Source organism: Passer domesticus, chromosome 15 (genome assembly GCF_036417665.1).
Source record: "Passer domesticus isolate bPasDom1 chromosome 15, bPasDom1.hap1, whole genome shotgun sequence".
Lineage (NCBI taxonomy): Eukaryota > Metazoa > Chordata > Aves > Passeriformes > Passeridae > Passer > Passer domesticus.
Window position 1 is genome coordinate 9,937,402 of NC_087488.1, and position 19,444 is coordinate 9,956,845.

Sequence of the window (19,444 nt, forward strand, 5' to 3'; positions counted from 1 at the left end):
GCTTAAACCTTGTATCTTCAGAGCAAACACTTGGATATGAGCAAATGTTTATGAATATACAGTATGTGACTAATAATGTTCACATCATACAGCTAGTAATCTGTGTGCTAGCTTTTGCACTAGCAGGTCTCTGGTATGCAGTAGTGAAGGTAAAAAAGTACTGAGATTTTAATAACGACTATTTTTAATATTAGCAGAAAATAAGAGACAAGGTTACAGTTCAGGTTTTAGTAAGAATTAGCTGAAGTAAAAACTGTAGTTGTATAACTGCTAGTTAAACTGGCTGATGGAAGAATAGGGACTTTTTTTTTGTAAGGAATAGCTGCATCTGTGTGTAAAGAACTTCATAATCTTCAGACTCTGAGACTTCTGCAGGTCTGCTGTTAACACTAACCTAGAACTCAATTTGATTAGCACAGATCTTTGTTTTATATAGAGTTTGTATTAGTGGAGTGTTCTGGCTACTACTATTTATACCCATTTCCAATGAAACTTGTTTGTTGTAGAATTGAATTCCTGCTCTGAATCCAACAGCAACTGATGTATCAATCCTTAAAACTTTGAACTGGAAAGCTGTTGGGAGGGTGGTGTTCAATACAGCATAATTCTCAGCAGTGTTCCTTTCCAAGGATGGTACTGCTCTAATTTAACGATACCTTGTGAGCTTCATTGTGCTACCATAGACACTGTAAACAACTTTCTAAAACAATTTTTTTCCTTGAAAGAGTGATTGTTATTGCTGAAATACAGTAATAGCTTCTGGGCCTGTTGACTTTGGCTTTGGGATAGGCTTGTGATAATGAGGATTGCCAAAGAACAGGGCAAGAATGCTGGAATCCATAGAGCTACTGGTGAATAGAATTTTGAGGGACAGGCTCCTGATGGCACTTCAGTGGAGAAACTCATTTGCAGTAGGTCAAACTTTGAACTTCACATCCAGAATTCTCAGCAGGGGCGTTGCTGTAGATCAGCTTAATGTGCTCTAAAGGCTCACATAAAGAGGGAGGTATTGCTGTGGGTCAGGATGCATTTTCAGCTTCCCCTTGACTCTGACTTGAAAGTGAGGACTTAAAGTGGAGTAGAGTGGTTCACACACTAAGTATCCATGCCAGTGATTCACACACTAGGTATCCTTTTTGCCAGCTGGTCTTGCTTCATCTTGGAAAGAGAGGAAGTGATGTTGCATTTAGTTTGAACTGAACTTAGCTGGAAAGCCAGTAGTTTCCAGTGTGGTGGTTATTGAACTGTTAGCACACATGTGTAGAGAAGTCTTTGATTATGAAGATAAGATGCTGATTATCAGTAAGATATATTACTTTTTATGTTAAGTGATAACATTGTGTTTTCATGATCCCCACTGGCTGATTGTTTCTTTCAGATGCTAAAAGAGATGAAAAGCCACTTCTTTAATTTAGAAAATAACTTTTCCCTGGTGTGCATTTAAATGATTGCTTAACTTTTGACTGTGCAATTACCTGTCCTGGAGTGACTGAAAACCCAAAAATAATACTGGATTATGTATCATAAGTAATTATTCTGACAGCAGCAGTTCCCTCTCAGTCAAGCCATCCACTCTCATCTCCACTGCTGTAGTTTATCAGCCTTGCAGTGAGTGGTATTAACACAGGTTAACACATGGTGTTGCAGAGGCACAAGATTCCTGACGTGATGTGGATCTGGCATCCCAGAACACCAGAAACAGCCACTCCTCCAAATGTCTGTGCTTGGAGTTACAGTGTTAAGCTGCTGTCTGCCTGTATCTTGACCCAAAAAAACACTTGGCAGAGCTGAGGGCAGAGGAATGAAGGCTGGGAGGGGTTGGAGCCTGTTTAAGCTGGCTTGATTGCTAAAGACAACGTTGTGCAATTCCGTGTTAAATCTCTATGCAGCTCCCCAGGTACAGCCATACCCTCCCTGTATGGTGAGCCTTAAGGTGTGCATGAACACAGTCCTGCACCCTAAATTCAGTGCTTGGACTTCTGTACAAAGGATCAATTGGCACAGCTGTACCTGCAGTTGTTACTTGAGACCTTGTTTGTGCAGCTGACTGGTTTGGCCTGGAACATTCTCTGCTGTATGTCATTTGGGAACTACATGTTTTGGGAACCATAGTTCTACACAATAACTTGTAGGTGAGATTGTCAGGTTAATAGGCAAGAGGAGTAGCTAAAAGCATAAAACCACAGTTTCTCATGGTGAATTCAGAGGGGAGGGCATGAAACATGAGAGACACCACCAATAAACTGGAATTTAAATGTGTGTACAGCAGAGTGCCAAGGGTTTTCTCCTTATTGATGACAAGCCTATGGAAGAGGAGATCTTGGAATATTGAATTGTGTTACATATCACAGTCCAGCTAATACAGTCCTGTTTTAAGCAAAGTCTTGTTTGAATGTGTGGCCTTTCATCACTTATTACAGGATCACTTTAAATACAATACAGCTAAGTGAAATGATGGATGTTTGTTGTGTATTATATGTATATTTACCATAAGATACAAAGAATACTTAAATAAGTGGATTTAATCCATTTTAAGATAGTTTATGTACCTTGCCTTGAATTTTATTGCTTAAAACCTAAAAGGTAATTTTAACTCGAACATTCCTTCTGAAATTCAAATAAAGCATAGTTTGGTATGTTAAAATCTCATGTAACAGACTGCACTTTAAGCCTGGGGAGGCCATGGATTGAAAGCACTGTCCTTGCACTAACAGAACTGCCTGCCCTGACTGAGACAATGTGTAAATGGCTTTTCCTGTCTGGAGGGAGAATAAGGAACCTGAAGGATGGCATCCATCCTTTGAAACTATAGATAAATCTAACACTATGTGGTTTAGGCCACTGTTCTCTTCCTACAGATGTTCTGATATTAACTCATCTCAAAAGATGGAAGGTGTCTTGGCCAAGAACCAGTTTGTGTGGAGTTTCATGGCTTCACTATGTCCAGTGTGGAAAACTTTCCTGAGTTAATGTGTTAGGGCTGTCTCAGATGATTATTACAGTACAGAAAAATAACATTCTTAGTAGGGGTAAGGGACCTTTATACTCAACCAAGAGTTGCCTTCATATTTCTGTATTTTTGTCTCTCATCCTTCTTTAGGAAGAGGTTATTTCTAAGCAAAATGTCAGGGTTCTACTAAACAACTTGTGCTATCTAAAATTTCATTGATTAGTGTCCAGATCCTTCCTGCACTACATAGAAAAGAAATAAGAAAATACTCAATATTAAGAGAATTTCCTACAAGTTACATTTGAGTGAAAATGTACTATGTGGTGTACTGCTATGAAAAGAAAATATACTTTTAAATGTGTGCACAGAGCTCTGCATGAAGATAAAAAGTGTTTTACCACAGTATGATGTTGGGATGCTTTTGCAAATGCTTATTTACTTTCTGACCCTGCAGTGCAAAACGCAGTAGAGATGGTGGTGTTACTTCTCCCTGTGGTTTTTAGCCAGTGCAATCTCAGCTATTGTGTCTGAATCATCCTGCACAGGGGACAGTCCCAGCTGTAGACATTTTTTAGCCTTTTGCTTTTTCAGTGTTGGGTTTGGTTTTGCTGTTGTTTGATGTTTGGTGGTTTGCTGTTTGTTTGTGGTTTATTTCTCTCTTTTTTAGAAGTTATTATTAGGACTGTAAAGACAGCACTTTCTTAAACTTTGCCAAAGTTTGCTTCCTTTCTCCTTCTCTCCACCTTTGCCCCTTATAGGTATACACATTTAATTTTTGGAAGAAGCAAGCCTGTATGTACTCTCCTAATACATAATCTTATTGTCAGGTTGCTCCTTTTGTTTTTATGGCCTGGTCATGCACATATTTCTCTCCCTATAATTTCTCAGCATAAACATATGCTGATATTTTGTTCCACCTCAGAAACATTGTCCTGTAATTAATTATGCACAACAAATTGACAGAAACCATGTAGAGATGTAAGAGTCCATAGTCTCATTAGGGTGTATGACAGGTGGTAGAACTGACAGAGCAATATGTAGTCAACGTGACTCATTTCTGCTTTTTTTTCTCTTCAAAACAGCTGCTTCAATTAAAATCCAATATTTCATTTGAGTATGTGGTACCTCTGACAGCTGAGAATTGCAGCTAGAATCTGGGGCTTATAAAATACATTAAGGTTAGAACTTAGTGTAACTTTTCAAAAAATTGAAGAGTACATTAAAGAGTACATTAGTATTTTAAAACTTTTTTTCCCCCTAAGAGTGCACAGAATGTGTTCTGCCACTTGTTTCTGTGAGGCACAGCCAGTACCTGGGAGTGGGGGGAGAACCCTTTTTAGACTGCAGAGCCTCTAATCCTCAAGGAAGAGCTGCACTTGCTAGAACTTTAAAATAAACCAAATGTTGCCTATAAAAGTACTGATATTTATGATTAACTGTCATACTTAAATTACAAGGTCATAGATATCAATCTCCTGACAGTGTGAAAACAAGAATAATAAATTCAGAAGTGCAAGAATAATGCTATCCTTTACCAGCCTGCACTGCTAAGAGCAAATCCTATTGTACTTTGAAAGTAATCCTCTTCTGCATCCCAATATCTCCATTATCTTAGTATTTTTGGAAGTAGTGATACAAGATTCAGACTAAGATGGTTATTTCATTGTTAATGGTGAAATAAACGTAAAAGCTAAAACATTTTAGAAAATGACCAGAGGGACTTCCACAAAGAAAATCTGCCTTGAAAAGGTCTATTTTATTTGTGTGATCTCAATATATGTATAGCCTGTTTTGAAATTCCTTCCTTCTTCATGGAAGATCGTTATAAACCTGACAGCAAAAGTGGTCAAACCCCAAACTTGCAAAAGCATCAGTGTTTAATTTTCTGTTTGCAGTCAATTTTAGCTATTATCAAACATAATATCTAAATGTAATTTAAGCTTTTGTTCTTAAAAGTAGGGAAATCAAATATTCAGTGCCTGATTCATCACTTGAAGTTGAGTGAAACCATTTCTTGAAAATGGGTTCTGCTATCTGATGGTGACTAATTTTCAATGCTGATACTCAGTACTTCCTGTAAACTGTGATGACATCCCTGCAGAACAATTTTAGTGTATGGCCTTGGTCTTTGGCCCTATTGTTTTTTTAATTATTATTTTTTATAGCAACGTGGGAGGTGGAGAAGGCTGGCACAAACCATTTATTTTTTTGTTCCAGAGAAAGATGTTTACAACTTTGTATGTATTTTAAAAATGTATTGTGACACTTTTAACTTGGGAGAGAAGTTTCCAGAGTAGACTTGAAACCTGAACAGAGACTTTGGAGTATCAGCAGTGCTCCCCAAGCTGCCAGAAGCTGTTGAGGACGAAGCTGCTCACTCACACCACAGGAGGGAGTTACACATCAGTCTTTGGAGTATTTTCACTTATGGCATTGTTAGTACATCTTAGTTCAGTGCATTTCAGTTTGCCTTGTCTTACGGATTGTCACTGCAGATAGGTTAATGTACAAAATCAATACACAGCAGTAATGTATTGTAACTGTTTACATTTGAACTCAGAGTACCAATGGATGGGTTTTGTCAAGCTATTTAAAAACAGAAATAAAAATCTTTTTTAAAAGACAAGAGGTAGTTTTGGAGCTTCTCATTCCGATTTTCCACTGTATAAATTGTACTTGAAGAGATTGTGTTTCTGACAATGTGAAGTCAGGGAATGGCTTTTCCAGAGGTGCAATTTGAGAGATGTGTGTTTACAGAAACCAAACAAATTTAAAACCTCTGTGAGGATAAAAGGGCTCAATGCTTGCACTTGACCTTGAAAATCCTGTATGTGAACTCAAGGCTAGTTTCATTAGCTCCAATCTTACAGCATAGCTTCATTTTAAGGGGGAAAGCAGACCATGGTAAATAGATGTAATGGCCATAGCAAGTCTCTGGCATCATCCAGGACAAGCATTGCTGGGTATTTCTCTGCACAGCTAAAATCACCATGATATTAACAGATACTCCAGAGCTTTTGTTTCCGTTGAATAAAATATTCCCATTAAGGGAGCAGAATAAACATGTATCCTCTGCTAAATGTTGAACATTAAAAAACATTTAAGCAGGAGCCACTCACCCTTCAGAGATCTCTCTTCTGAAAGCTGCTATCAGGTGACCTTTTGATTCTAGACTCAAAAAACTTAGTTTTTGTTTGGTCTGGGGATCCCTTGCTGCCACAAGTAGTAGTTTTGAGGAAGAATGTTATTGTTATTATGAGATTATATTGTCCCTCAAAACAAGCATTTAAACAGAAAAAAAGGAAAGAGGAAAAAACCGAATATAATAAATCTAATAAAGTTCTGTAAAGTTTTGGCATGTGGTTAGACCTCCATGGCTAAGAAAGTGCTCCCTGCACATCACTGTAGGTTCCTCATGGCTTTTGGAATTTGTATGGCAGATCCTGAAACAGGAAACTGTAACCTTTGTCCCTGATGTTCCAGCCACTCACTGTGACAGTGGTGTGATACAGCCTTAATTACTCATGTTGTCATCACTTTCAGATGGTTTATCAGTAGTTTTACATACATTTATAGAATTGGGCATGATACCTGCAATGGGCAATGTTAAGGAACTCTGAATACTTTTGCAAATAAACTCAGAAATAGACATGCTACTCTGCATATCCAAATCTCTTCCTATTAGGATGTGAAATGCTTTGAGGTCGGATTTAAATTGGTGGCCTATGACTTTGTGGTAGTCTCTTTGTTCATCTCATACTGTAAAATTCTGTAAGAGCAACTCATCTGGACAGCAGCCCAAATTTCCTGAGAAATCTGGAAAGAAAGAAAGAAAGAAAGCCCAAATCTGAGATTGCCAGAGGAACTTCTTACCAATTTACACTCATCACAACATTTATCTCTTCAGTACATTTCTTGGCTCTTGCTTTTTCTGGCAGATATTATAGCAGCTTAAAATTTAAAAACCCCAAAACCTTAAACCAAACACAAGTACCAAAGATTCTGCTGAAGATATTCACATTTCTTAGAGAGCTGATTTTTTAAAACAGGATGGAGTGCTTTACCTTACATTAAAAAAAAGTATTGGATGGGGTTTTTGTTATCAAGAACTGTGGCATGTTTGTAAAGTGCACTTCTAAGTCTTAAACGTTAGGAAGTGCTTTGTCTATTTGTTATCACAAGTATTTTTTAGACATATCAAAATACTCCTTTATTTATCTTTAACCTCCTAGTTCAAAGAAAAGAAAAAAAAAACAAACACATTTTGGATTCTTTCAAGTATTATGTTTTGTTAAAAGTGCCCCCAAGGGCAAAGGACCAAAACCAACACAGACCTCTTGCTCATTGAACAAAAAGCCAGCAGCAATGACAAGCAGGATGTTTTTGATGCTCTCTGTTGGTTTTTTTCTGGGGCTAGTGGCTGAAGCCCTTAATCACTTTAGCTGGAAGTTATTCACAAATAACCCTTCTGAGCTCAGTAATCCTGTCTTGCTTTGTATCATAAAGAAAAAATCTTTTCTGCAGCAGGGATTCCTAAATGGCCCCTCAGATCCTAGCCTTGCATTCCAGGTACTGCATGCTGCCTGCAAGCACGTATGACCTGCTCCAGAGCTACAACACTTACAGCATTTCCAATTTTTGTCTTCTTCAATATAAAAGCATTTAAGATTAAAACAACAAAAAACATTTCATGATGTGGTATAGCACCTTCTTAAGGGTTCGTTTGTACCCCTTCAGGTGTTTCTTACTTTAGGTCAGGTTTGTAGATGCTGAATTTTCTACCACATTGAAAATCAGAGACTAGCATAGAAACTTGTCAAAACAGAATGAAAATTCAAACATTTTTTGAAGTTGGACAGCCTTCTTTTATCTTCTGTTCCCTCTAGCTGCTTTCTGAGTGAGAACATCTGTACAGACTACAGCAGGTTTCAAGTCCTTCACTTTGATATACGGTGTATGTTCCCAACAATCTGTTGCTTAAAATAAAAGCTGTCTGGTCTGTGTTGTCACTGTCAATCATAATTTTCAGAGCTCTTCCTCACATTTTCTTTCTAGTTTATAATCATTCGTTTGCAGTTGATAGCTGTATCTTCTGCTTTCCTTCTATTTAGCTAAACTACATCCTTGCCAGTGCTGGCAAGCAGAAGTCTGCAAAGCTTTTCATCACTGGATATTTTGTTACAGTGAGTTCATCAAGCTTTTTTTGCTACTTGCTCAATTTACAGTTGATTCTAATATATTTTCATTAGGAATTGTATGTATTCCTGAATGGATTTTTGAGCATTTCTCTTTCATCACAGAGGAAGTGTTTTTTTTTGAAGGACTCTATTGAAACAGCACTGTCCCTTTTATATATGGCTATTGTTAACTATAGTTAACAGTATAAAAGAATGTTTTTATAAGTGACAGTATTTCTGGTCAATCTTTGTTACTCACATGTGTTTGTTAAATTCAGCAGGTGATTTGCCTGGGAGGGCTCTTCTGCCTCCTAGCAGATATTCCAGCCATGGTAAGATAATGAGATACACAGGTGACTCCTCTCAACCTAACATACAAACCTGAGAGGCAAGGAATAAACTCATGGAGAAAAAAACAGAAAGACCAACTAATTAAAAAAAAGTGTTTTGAACATATTAGTGGTTTAATTCAATAGGTTATTTTGCCAGAAACATGGGATGAGAAGGTATGAATTAAAACTTGAGACAGGAAGCAACCTAGACACGATTTTCCTTTATAACAGAAATTGTTAAGTAGTTCAGATCACATAGGGAGGGTGGGATTAAGTGGATATGGGCTCAGAGAAAATAAAAAAAGCACAAATATTTTACAAACTTTTTGTGGAAAAGGAAAATCACACTTTTACTATTATTCCCCTAGAGGTATTTCTGTTGTCCTTCCAGCCCTACATGCATCTTATCACAATGCTACATGGAGAAAGCAAGGTTGGGTTTTTTTTGTTTTTGTGGTCATTTTGTTTTCTTCTTTTTTTTTTTTTTTACATTTCAGAAAGTGTAATCAACAAGAAAAGGAATCTGATAGTAGCATTTATCTGTGTAAGTACCTTAGAGTGGTTTCAGTAGGAGAAATCACAGCTCCAATCCTGTAATCCAATCACACAAGATCAGTACTGATGTCTAGCCCTGTTGACTTAATCAGAGCTCTGGAGCTGAGGATCTGCCTGTGTGAGCTGAGCTACAATGCCTGGACTTGGTGATTTATGGGAATGTCATTAAATTTAGCCTGGGTTAAAAGTACAGCCCTATGCACAGCAGAGTCAATGTGAATCTTCCCAGCCATTCAAACTGAGACAATATCTTGTTCCTGAAGGCTCTTGAAATTTATTGCATACATTCCAAATACTGTACTCTTCACAGAACAGCCATCTTTAAGTGTATTATCTTGAGAAAAGAGACAGAATTTGCCATCTGACTATTATAATAATAAAATACATCATGTCTAAAGTTATAGCCTATGGATGGTCTTCTTAGAGAAATCTCTTTGGAATTCCAGTTTATAAAATGGTAACATTTGCTACTTTGTTTGAATGATTAAATTGATAACAGCTTTTGATAAGACTTTTTACACAGCTTTAAGCTCACTACTGCTTTTTAATCTTAGACATTCTCACATGAACTGCTCAAAGTAATTGTTAACAAGGTTATTAAAGCTTTTTATGATAAGGAAGTGTAACTTTTCTATTTCCTGGAGTACTACATTCTAATTTTTTCCTTTCTCAGCTACACAATGTTCATTTGTGATATGCTGGGTCTGTGCTGCAGTTAAACATAATTTTAATATTTATCCACTACTTTTGATCAATTATTCAGGGATATATGTTAAATGACATCTCAGAAAGTTGCTGTTGTTATCATGGTAAAGAAGTGCTACAGAAGTGTTAAACAATTGTTGATTGTTAGCAGAAGGGGAGGAGGCATTGTTTTAACAATGGAGGCAGACTCCAAACTCAAAGGTGGAGTTTGTGTCTAAACTTTTACTAAGGGGCCCTGTAAGGAAATTAAAGAGTTCCTGTTATCCAAGTGACTGAATGTGAGTGGACAGGCCTCTGTTCAGAACTGGACTGAAACCAAGGTAGGATGTCCAACCAGCTTTGCAGCAGCATTCAGGGAGCCTTTTGCTCATCATGCTCCCAGCACACCTCAAATATTGTGATTTGGAGATAAAAGACCATTTCGTTAACATAAAACATGAAATTGCAGTTTTCCTGACTGCATGTAGTAACTATATATAAACACTTCAATATAAACATACACATGCATTAATATCTGCTTGTTTAGATCAAGGATATACTCCTAAGTGCTTTCCATAAATGATTAAAAGTGCAGTAGAAAGAATGGAAACACACACCAAGTGTGTAGCTGTAGGTGCTGCATTAAGCATGGTAAAAGCACACCTTTCTTTGCTGCTGTGTTATTCCGGAATTAGTACAGACCTTCCAAAAGTCCATTGTGATAAAGATATTGCTTTACTCATTGCTGTTGCCTATGGTCAGTATTCTGGAGTAACATCTTCTACTGATTAGCAGTTTAGATTTCTAAGAATATTGATTTATCTGCATTTATCTGTCATTACTTGCAATTTCATAATCCAATAAAAATAATATCATCTCATTTTTAATAGGTTCAAGGCAGCATTTCATTATTTTAGCTGAAGAATATGAAGAATTTATCTCTTTTTAACTCATGTCAGAACATCCCAGCTTTACTAAAACAAAATTAAAATGACATTCATAGAAGAGAATGCTTTGTACAAATTATGCAGTAAATCCAAACCATTTCAGGAAAAAGCAGCAGCTAGAAAAAGAACTACCAGGCAACTGTATTTTGTAGAGAGTAAATATGGAAACTCCACAGAAGCACTCAGGACACTGGAGATTCAAATGTAAGAAACACAAAAATACTTCATGGAATGATTCCATGTATGGAGGAGATAACCACTCCTGTCAACAAGATGAAAAGGTTTTAACTGTGAATGAGACAATATTTAAGAACATAACTAGTACTTGGCAGTGTATTTATCTTGCAAATGTGATTAAGACATTGAAAAAATTATCTGTTTGTTTTAATTGCAGTTATCTGCCATCTTGTTTTTCAGGTTTGGAGTCTTCCTTAACTGCTGAGCTCTGGAAAAGCCTTTCAGAGTAAAGAGCAGGGGCAGGATTTCGTTAGTCATGAGCATTCAGCTGTGCTCATTATCCATGTCCTGGTGGATGCCACTTCCAGCAGGAATACCAGAACACAGGCCTTAGCAGGCCAGGGGGAAGAACATCCTTGCAGAAAAGAATTCATTTGTTCTCAGCTGGTACAGTAACTGAACTAAATATCCCAGATTCTCTTGCTTTTGAAGTGTTCTCCATCAACAGCAGATTTCAAAGACTGCAATGTGAAAGTCTTTCAGGCATAACTGTACTGTTATTCCCTAATGTTTTCCATTTTTTCCCCACAAACATAAAAAGAAATGGAGAACACAGTCTGTTTAAAAAACTTATTCTTTATCCAGTGTGAAAACACTGAGCAGTCCACATTTTCTTAAGCAGCTTTGTGTATTAAAACCGAAGTAAAGTGAGTAACTTTTCATAAAATATGCTTTAATAGTTCCAGTATTTTGAAATAAAATTATTTGCTTTCAAAATATAGCTCCACCATCATTGTTTAATTTGGATATTTGGGAATTTCATATATCCTGCTGAATGGCACAGTGATCAATGCAGACATCCTTAAGAGGAGAGCCTGCATCTGTGCAAATAAGATTTCTGCTATTTGAAAATATAACACCACTTTTAAAGATCCACATTAAAAGGAAACAAAAAATGTTTAATTTAATAACTTTGTAGGACATTGTTGTTTCTATTGTGTTTTGTACACTAAGTCAATTTTTTTTAATGTTACATTCCTTGTTTAGTCCAAAGCATGGCAATCTGCCAGCCAGAGCTTTTAGTGATAAATTCTGCTATACAAAGCAAAAGTTTTTATATGTGAGGCCACTTCCTTCTGCTATTTTATCATCTTCCTGGTTTTGTCTGTTTTCAATAAATGCCTTTGTATTTTCACATCTTTTATATGCTTGTATACACAGATACTTTCCTCTGCATTAAAACTGATAGTAGCAAGTTGGTAAGGATAAAAAAGACAGACTGTTGACTTAAATTTCATTGCACTAATCACTATATGAATGCTTTAATGTTACTGTATTAAAAGATCTTAACATTGATATTAAAAGTATTTCCTGAATTTGGCAGTGGGCTGGAGAGGCAAGGATGATGTTTCATAATAAAGTTTTAAAATGGAAATAATCTCTGGGTATAGCTACACTTAGTACAGATTGGCATATGAAGGCTGGGCTCTCACAGTGAATTTGCATTATTTTAAAGCATCTCAAATTTACACATATTGAAATTTAAAATCTGAAAAGAAATTACGGTGGAGGTTAAACATCTCTCCTTTATCTGTCCCAAAGGGCTGAATATGTCTGCCTGAGGAGAAAAATCTAAAAAAAACTCATCAGTAAAGAGAAGGCACAGAGGCCCCTGCACACACAGTGGAGCCCGATCAATCTTGAGGGAAAGGAGAATTTGAATTAGGGGTGTTCAGAGGAGAAGGATGAGATTGGAGGGAAAAAGTTGGATTTGCAATGCAGCAAACTGGGGAAAAGCTTCTGGAATTTACAAGAAAGAGAAGCTCTCCCTGCTGTCCCTGCCCATTTTAGCAGTCTGTCATGAATTCCTCTTTCCCACAAAAAAATGTTACCAAGGATGTAAGCTACAAATCATCATGTACTAATCTTTTTATGAAGACCTCTTTTTGTTGTTCTGCAGACCTATTGTTCTTTTACAATCATATTAATAGACTAAAAATAACAAGGACACTTCTACCAGACTTAAATTACAATTCTGTTTCTTAAGAATTATTATTTTATACTGTGCTGATTGAGATCCCAGAAATCTTCTTCTGACCACAGAGGTATAAGGTACCAAATTCATCCTTCCTGTAACTGTACTGAGGTAAATGGAGTTACATAAGGAATTAATTTGACCTGTCTCCTCCATTTCCTTGGAAAAATTCTTTGTTTTAGCTCTTGCCAAGTTTTAACTTTGACTCTCCCTTGCTTAACATCTTCTTGTGCCTAGAGAAAAGTTTTTATTTCTTTAAGACTATAAAGAGAATTACAGCAGGGGAAAGACAATTAAGGTGAGGATCTGCTTTTTAAATTGAAAGTACACTTCAGTTATGGTAAGAAAACGCCAAAACCTTTTATTTGGTATAGATCTGTATGGGATTATTCTTACATCTGTGAGGATATGAAAGGTATAAAACAGTACACATAACCATGAGAGGGTAAGGATTTCAGTAATGTTTTTCTGCCTAAGAACCCATTTGTTTATTTCTAACTGCAACAGCTACAATAAACGGGAACTTTTATTGGCTAGAGACCACAAGAATTTAAAATATTACACATCACCTTTTAACAAAGAATCATCCCCTTTCCCTAGACTCAACAGGTATATTCAAAAATAACCTATTAGAGAAGCTGAAAGCCTACTCTCAGCAGTATATAACTGCAATTTCATGATGCAATAAATTTAAATTTTGGATGGCAATGTGGCATGAAATTCTTTGTACAAATTCAACTTGGCAGTACAAAGTTATTTAAAACCCAAAACCCTCAAAAACAAGGACTGGTGAGTGGTTTTCCTCCTGATGGTTTTATGTCAGAGTTGATACCATCTGTCTTCCTGCTGCCAGTAAAAAGGCAGGATAAATCCTGGTCTAAACACTGTAACTCATAGCTCACTAACCTTGAGAGAAATGCAAATACATGTTCACACTTGATGAATGTATTACCATTAGATGATTAGGACTGCCCAAACGAGATGTAACTAGCATGTAAGCCTGAGTATGGGCTCAGTTTGAGAAGGGCTGAGCACAAGGAATCAGAAAGTGAAATTAATAGAGAGTCTGTGGTTCAGAGTAAGGTTATAATTACGCAGGGATATTGTCCCCACAGACAAGCTTACCATCCAACAGCCTTCTTCCCACACCATCTGTGTGTCACAGTCTACCAGTGCTGCAATTGTGCTAATGCAACTGGTTGTGGGTCCATTAATCAATGGAACAACTCTGGTTAAAAATTATTAGATTAGACAGAACCTTAAAAATCTGGATTGAGTGATTTGATTTACAGCATGGCTTCACGAACAGCTGCACAAACAGCTCAGAGGCCACAATAAGTCAAAATCATTAGTTGCCAGTTCCTGCTCCTGTCTGAATTTATGGCTCCATATTTATTAAACCCAGATTTGTGCACTGCTGACTAGCCAGCAGCAAGATTTGAGCCAGCTCATGTGGGGATATGCCATTGCATTTCACCCACTGGTGAATCAACAAGAGCACCTGGTGTGACCCTTCTAACACTGTGTGTCACAGCTTGTCACTTGGCTGCCACCTGTGCCAGGGGATGCCAGCCCTGGTACACTGGGACTTGGCTGAGGAGGCTTCTTCAGGCAGGGAGAAGGAACTGTGGGGGCTCCCATCCCTCAGCTGCTGCCATGTGCATGCAGCCAGAGCAGGATTCATGCATGGTTTGCAGCCTGGCTGCAGCTCCCACTGTAGGATGAATGAGGAATTTAAATTCCCAGGCTTTGCTGGGACTGGAGAGTGGTATGTGAGAACACATCTAACCATGCCAAGCCGGAGTTAGCCAGCAGAGGGGAATTCAGACTGTGGCTGCTTCTCAGGGTGGGAACAGTCTGGCCTTAATCAGCACACTCTCCTTTGAGAGTTAATTTACATCAAGCTCTTACACTTTCCTGAGATAGAAAAACCCTCTCCAGCTTCATGCAAAATTCCATTCGTGATCTGTTTCAGCCCATGTTCTTTGACTCCAAGTCCTCTTTTTCTGTTATTTTAGGCCCAGCTTTCATACTAGAAAGCATCCTGCTTGTGTCTAGTACTGTGCATAATTAATACAGGTAGAACAAGTTCTAATGCAAAGTGTATTTCAGATCAGAAGAATTGCACAGGTGGTGGACGTTTGCAATTTTTGATGCGTTTTTGGGACATTCTGGTGTTTTTTCCTCAATGACTCACAAGTGGCCCTATCAGTGTTACACAATGGAAACAAGCACTGCCTTCCAAAACCAGTAATATTTGATGCTAGGAGTAGATAAAGCTCATTTAGAAATCTTTAAAAACCCACAAACCCTCAAATATGTAGGAATTTAACTGCAAATAAAATTCAGGATATGATTTCAAAGTTAATCTGAGAGAAACCCCTGCAAAATTTTTAGAAGAGACGTACCTTTATTCTTGGGGGTTTTGACTATTTCAATGGAACTAGCTTCCTATCCATACAAAAAAGCACCATTCATAAAAGATGTTTGACTTGCTAAGCTTTAGCTTTGATGTTCCCCAAAGAAATATAAAATACCTGCATGTAAAATTTTTTTGGCCTAAATGAAAGGTACAAGCACTTTTAAAACCTTTGGGACAACCAGCAAACAGGATTGTCTACAAAAATGTTTTTCCAGCTGAGAAAAATATGATAAGTGTGACAACATAAACATTTTAAGAAACAATACATGGCTAAATCCCATCTGCCAGGCAGAGGAACTCAAAGAGTTTGCCTGAGGGGTTTAAGAATTCTAGATTATTCCAGTACTGATAAATTTAAAAAAAAAAAGTAAACCAAAAGAACTAGGGGAAAAAAAGGACATGCTGATGGTCTCAGACTTTTCTGCATGGAAACTATTAAGCCATGCTTCTTAAAAAATAAAAATGGTTTGATTGTCTAGATTTGAAACAAAAGTATTCTTTAATACAATGGCTGGGTATTAATGACAGTGATTCTATCAACAAGATGTTGTTTTAGGAACTGTAATGCTTGTACCATTTTCCTAAAAATGGGAGACATCTATGTGAGCAAGCTGCAGAATCAACCAATCAATTCTAGATTATAAAACACTGCACAACACCTGTATTGTTTAAGATGTATCTATATTTTTGGTATAGATCTATATTCTCTAAGAATGTGTTATTAAGACTGTACAGATGTTCATGTCTCTAGGATGAACGGTTTTCCTTCAGGGCAACTATCCATCTTACCAAATCTAACAGAAATCACACTAAGCCAGACTTGCAAGTGAGTGATTAAAGAACCAGGAATACCTGCATGGAGGTGAGTCTTCCTTCCAACAGTAAGGAGCATTATTCCATCTCCCTGTGGCTGGTACTGACATCCAGTCTGATGGCCCAACAGTTACTTTATTTCTTTCTGCATTGAGAAAATTCAGAATTTTATTCATTACGCTTGAATACAATGCTACTGTGAACATCCTCATAGCTCATGCTTTTGATTAGAAATAAAAACTTTATGAAATCTATAATCGTAAAATTTTTATTTTCATTCACTGCTCTTGGAATCTGGTTCAAACCGAAACCCACAGGAATGGCTTAATATTTAATGAGCTTTATAGACCACAAAATGTGATGTAAGGGTTTCAGTTGTCTTCACTGACTCTCTGCATAGGGACAAATGCCATAACAGATGTGCTCCTCAACTCTTAAAATGAAAAATGACACGACAGATTCCTTCTTAGTGGAAACTGAATCAAAACAATTACTGAACTATCCAAAGAAGGACAGAAAAAAAAAAAAAAAGGCAAAGTATATTACCTGAAAATTCAGCAAGTAACCACATTTATCATTGAGGCATCAACCCTGCCAACAGCAGGTTTTGGAGAAAGCCCAATTTTCCACTGAAAATAATTTCAACAGACCTTCTATTAGACTATTATTTACATGAATGACACACTACAAAGTTCTTCCAACACAGAAGTTTAGACTTGTGGATATGAAACTGGCAAAACATACTGGTGGTAAAAATAAACCTAAGCCTACAGAAGACACTGCAAGAAGGAAAAAAAAATCCAAGCAATCCTGAGAAAACTGTTGATTGAAAGTCTCAGTAATATGAAGAAAAAAATTAAAATTCATATGAACTTCAAAACAGAAGAATGGTCAAAATTCCAGAAAACAAAAATGCGAAAAAAATTATCCACATGAGCAGGAAATAATTTATTGGAGTTTGTCTTTGAATTTGCTGAGATTGTAACCTGTATTGCTCCTGGCACCTTTGTTGGTAAGGAACTACCCTGTATTTAATGAGAGTGGTGTTACTGTTGAATTGCCAAAAACCAGGGAGGAGTTCTGCTATGGTAGAACTGCTATAGCTACAAAGTAGAACCGTGACTGTAATTCTTTACTTGATTTTACACATTTTCAAAAAATCTACTCCTGACCTAGTTAGGCTTACAGCCAGACATGAGCTTTACTTTATACACAGGAAAATGAAGCAACAGAGTGAAAGGTTTGGTCCTAAAAGTTTCTGTGACACCTCTCACGTATAGACTGAACAGCTTTGTCCACTAAAGCACCTTGCACACAGAATTAACAGCTTTGTGTTTAGAACACTTGTAGGATTGGGCCCATACAAAAGTAAGTGCATTGATGATACACACAGCATGAATGAAAATGTTTTAAGGAATATCTGCCATCCTTTCGAAGACACACGGCCTTGGAGAGAACACTATAATTTCAGTACTTTTTTGTACTGTGTATCATTAATAAGTCATTCTACTAAAGCAGGACTGGAAAGAAGAGATTCTTTTTGAGAAGGTATTAAATGATATATATTCCAGAGTTCCAACAGTATTCAGCAAAACACTGAACATTTCTCTGTTCAAATTAATAATGAAGGTATAATAAAGAGCATTTTCCATACCTCATGCGTTTGAAATTAGATTTCACTAATAAGTTTCTATAAAATATTGCAACTGGTCACTTGTAACTAGGACAGACATTTCTCATATCTTCCTTGCATCAAAAAATATGTTTTCACTTTGCTATTAATTTGGAGAGTTTTAAAACTAGTTTTGCTTTCATGCAGTGAAGAGGAATTTTGCACTGAATGGGTGGGAGGAGGACTGTTCTCCACACTTCACTCCCCCCTGCTATTAGAATGAGTGATTAGTCTTTTTTATTTTGGACTAGAATTCTGGAAGGAAGGAAGGAAGGAAGGAAGGAAGGAAGGAAGGAAGGAAGGAAGGAAGGAAGGAAGGAAGGAAGGAAGGAAGGAAGGAACTTTATATAAAGGTGTAAAACAGCATAAATTAAATAAGAGCAAACAATCTGTGATTGATTATAAAATTAGAATTTTTCTCATGAACCAGATTCCCCACTAATGTAAATGAACAGTTTGCTCAGTGTGCAAAAATATTCAGAGCCCACTGTCAGTTCATCTGTACTAAGACTTATTTTAAGCCATCCTTTAATGGCACTTTATAGACATAATTTCAAAATAAATCTCTTACCAAGGTGATGCTTCTGTTTTATGTAATCATATCCTTTTATAACTAACTTACTAAGCTTGTAACAATATTTAATTTCAAATATGAAAGACAAAGAGGAGTATTTTAAAGGTTTATGATTTTTAGATGAGGTAAAACTTTATCACCAGAGCAGCTGTCAGAGGCAAACCTCAGCTCTCAGCAAAATGGGCTCTAATAACCACCTATTAGCCGTGTCAAGAGGTGAGTGCTCCTGACACAGCTTCCTAGACGGTGCTCTGTCCCATGCCAGCCTGCAAAAGGAAAATGAAAAACCCGATATTTTCCTGTTGGCTGACCTTTTCCTCCCACAGCTTCCTTTCTGAATAAAATTTTGACACGAATGGTTTTTAAAAAATAATAAGGGGCGGTGCCAAGGAAGGAAGGAAGGAAGGAAGAGTGATGTGCGCCAGTACACTTCAGCTTACCTTTACAGACTTTGGAGGCTGCTGATATCCCGACTCCCATGGTGGGTAACTCACTGAAGATCTTTACTGAAGACTAAAGAAATGCCACAGATGCTCTGGCTCCTAGGGCAGTAAGCAGGAGAGTCCTTTCTGTTACCCACAGACAATGCTCAGCAACACAATGAGGCACAGTCCCATTTCTACACCAGGCTCTCCATGACCCCTGTGGCAAGGGGAGCACCCAGCACCGGGCACAAGAACAAGGAGCAAAGAGAAAACATGCAGAAACATCAGGTGTCTCGGGCTCTTTTCCAGAGACTTCAACCCACCTCGTCCCCCCTCACTGCAGTGCTTCAGGCCATCTCAGCCCTCACCTTCCAGTCTCCTCCCGCTCTCCCCCGCTTCCCTCTATAACCCCCAAAGGAGTCTTTAGACCTCCAAAAACAGTCAGGGGCTCTGCAGACATTTTCTAGCTCTTGCAGACCCCAAATACGACCCCAGCCGGCACGAGCCCAAGTGACTCGGCCCAAGCTCCTCTCGCTCCCGACCGCCCGGGCGACCCCCGCCAGCCCCCGGCCAAGTCGCTTCAGGGGCCTGGGCGCTGCGGGGCCGCGCCGTGCGGGACCTGCCGGGGAGGGAACACCGCAAAGGGCAGGCGGGAGGCTCCGCTCCGCAGCAGGGCTCGGC

General features: G+C 37.8%; 1 long non-coding RNA gene across 6 annotated transcripts; it reads right to left on the bottom strand.

The window, feature by feature from the left end:
- Window positions 1–319: 319 nt before the first annotated feature.
- LOC135281219 (uncharacterized) lies at window positions 320–19,376 on the bottom strand. Of its 6 annotated transcripts, none has more exons than XR_010347933.1 (5): window positions 19,193–19,376; window positions 18,779–18,980; window positions 16,132–16,237; window positions 8,387–8,508; window positions 320–6,766 (listed from the first exon to the last, which is right to left on the bottom strand). It is a non-coding gene; the product is annotated as an uncharacterized LOC135281219 (long non-coding RNA). The 6 variants fall into 6 exon arrangements; XR_010347931.1 differs by having other exon boundaries at window positions 19,132–19,376; XR_010347934.1 differs by lacking the exon at window positions 19,193–19,376 and adding an exon at window positions 9,012–11,343 and having other exon boundaries at window positions 18,779–19,125.
- Window positions 19,377–19,444: the final 68 nt, after the last annotated feature.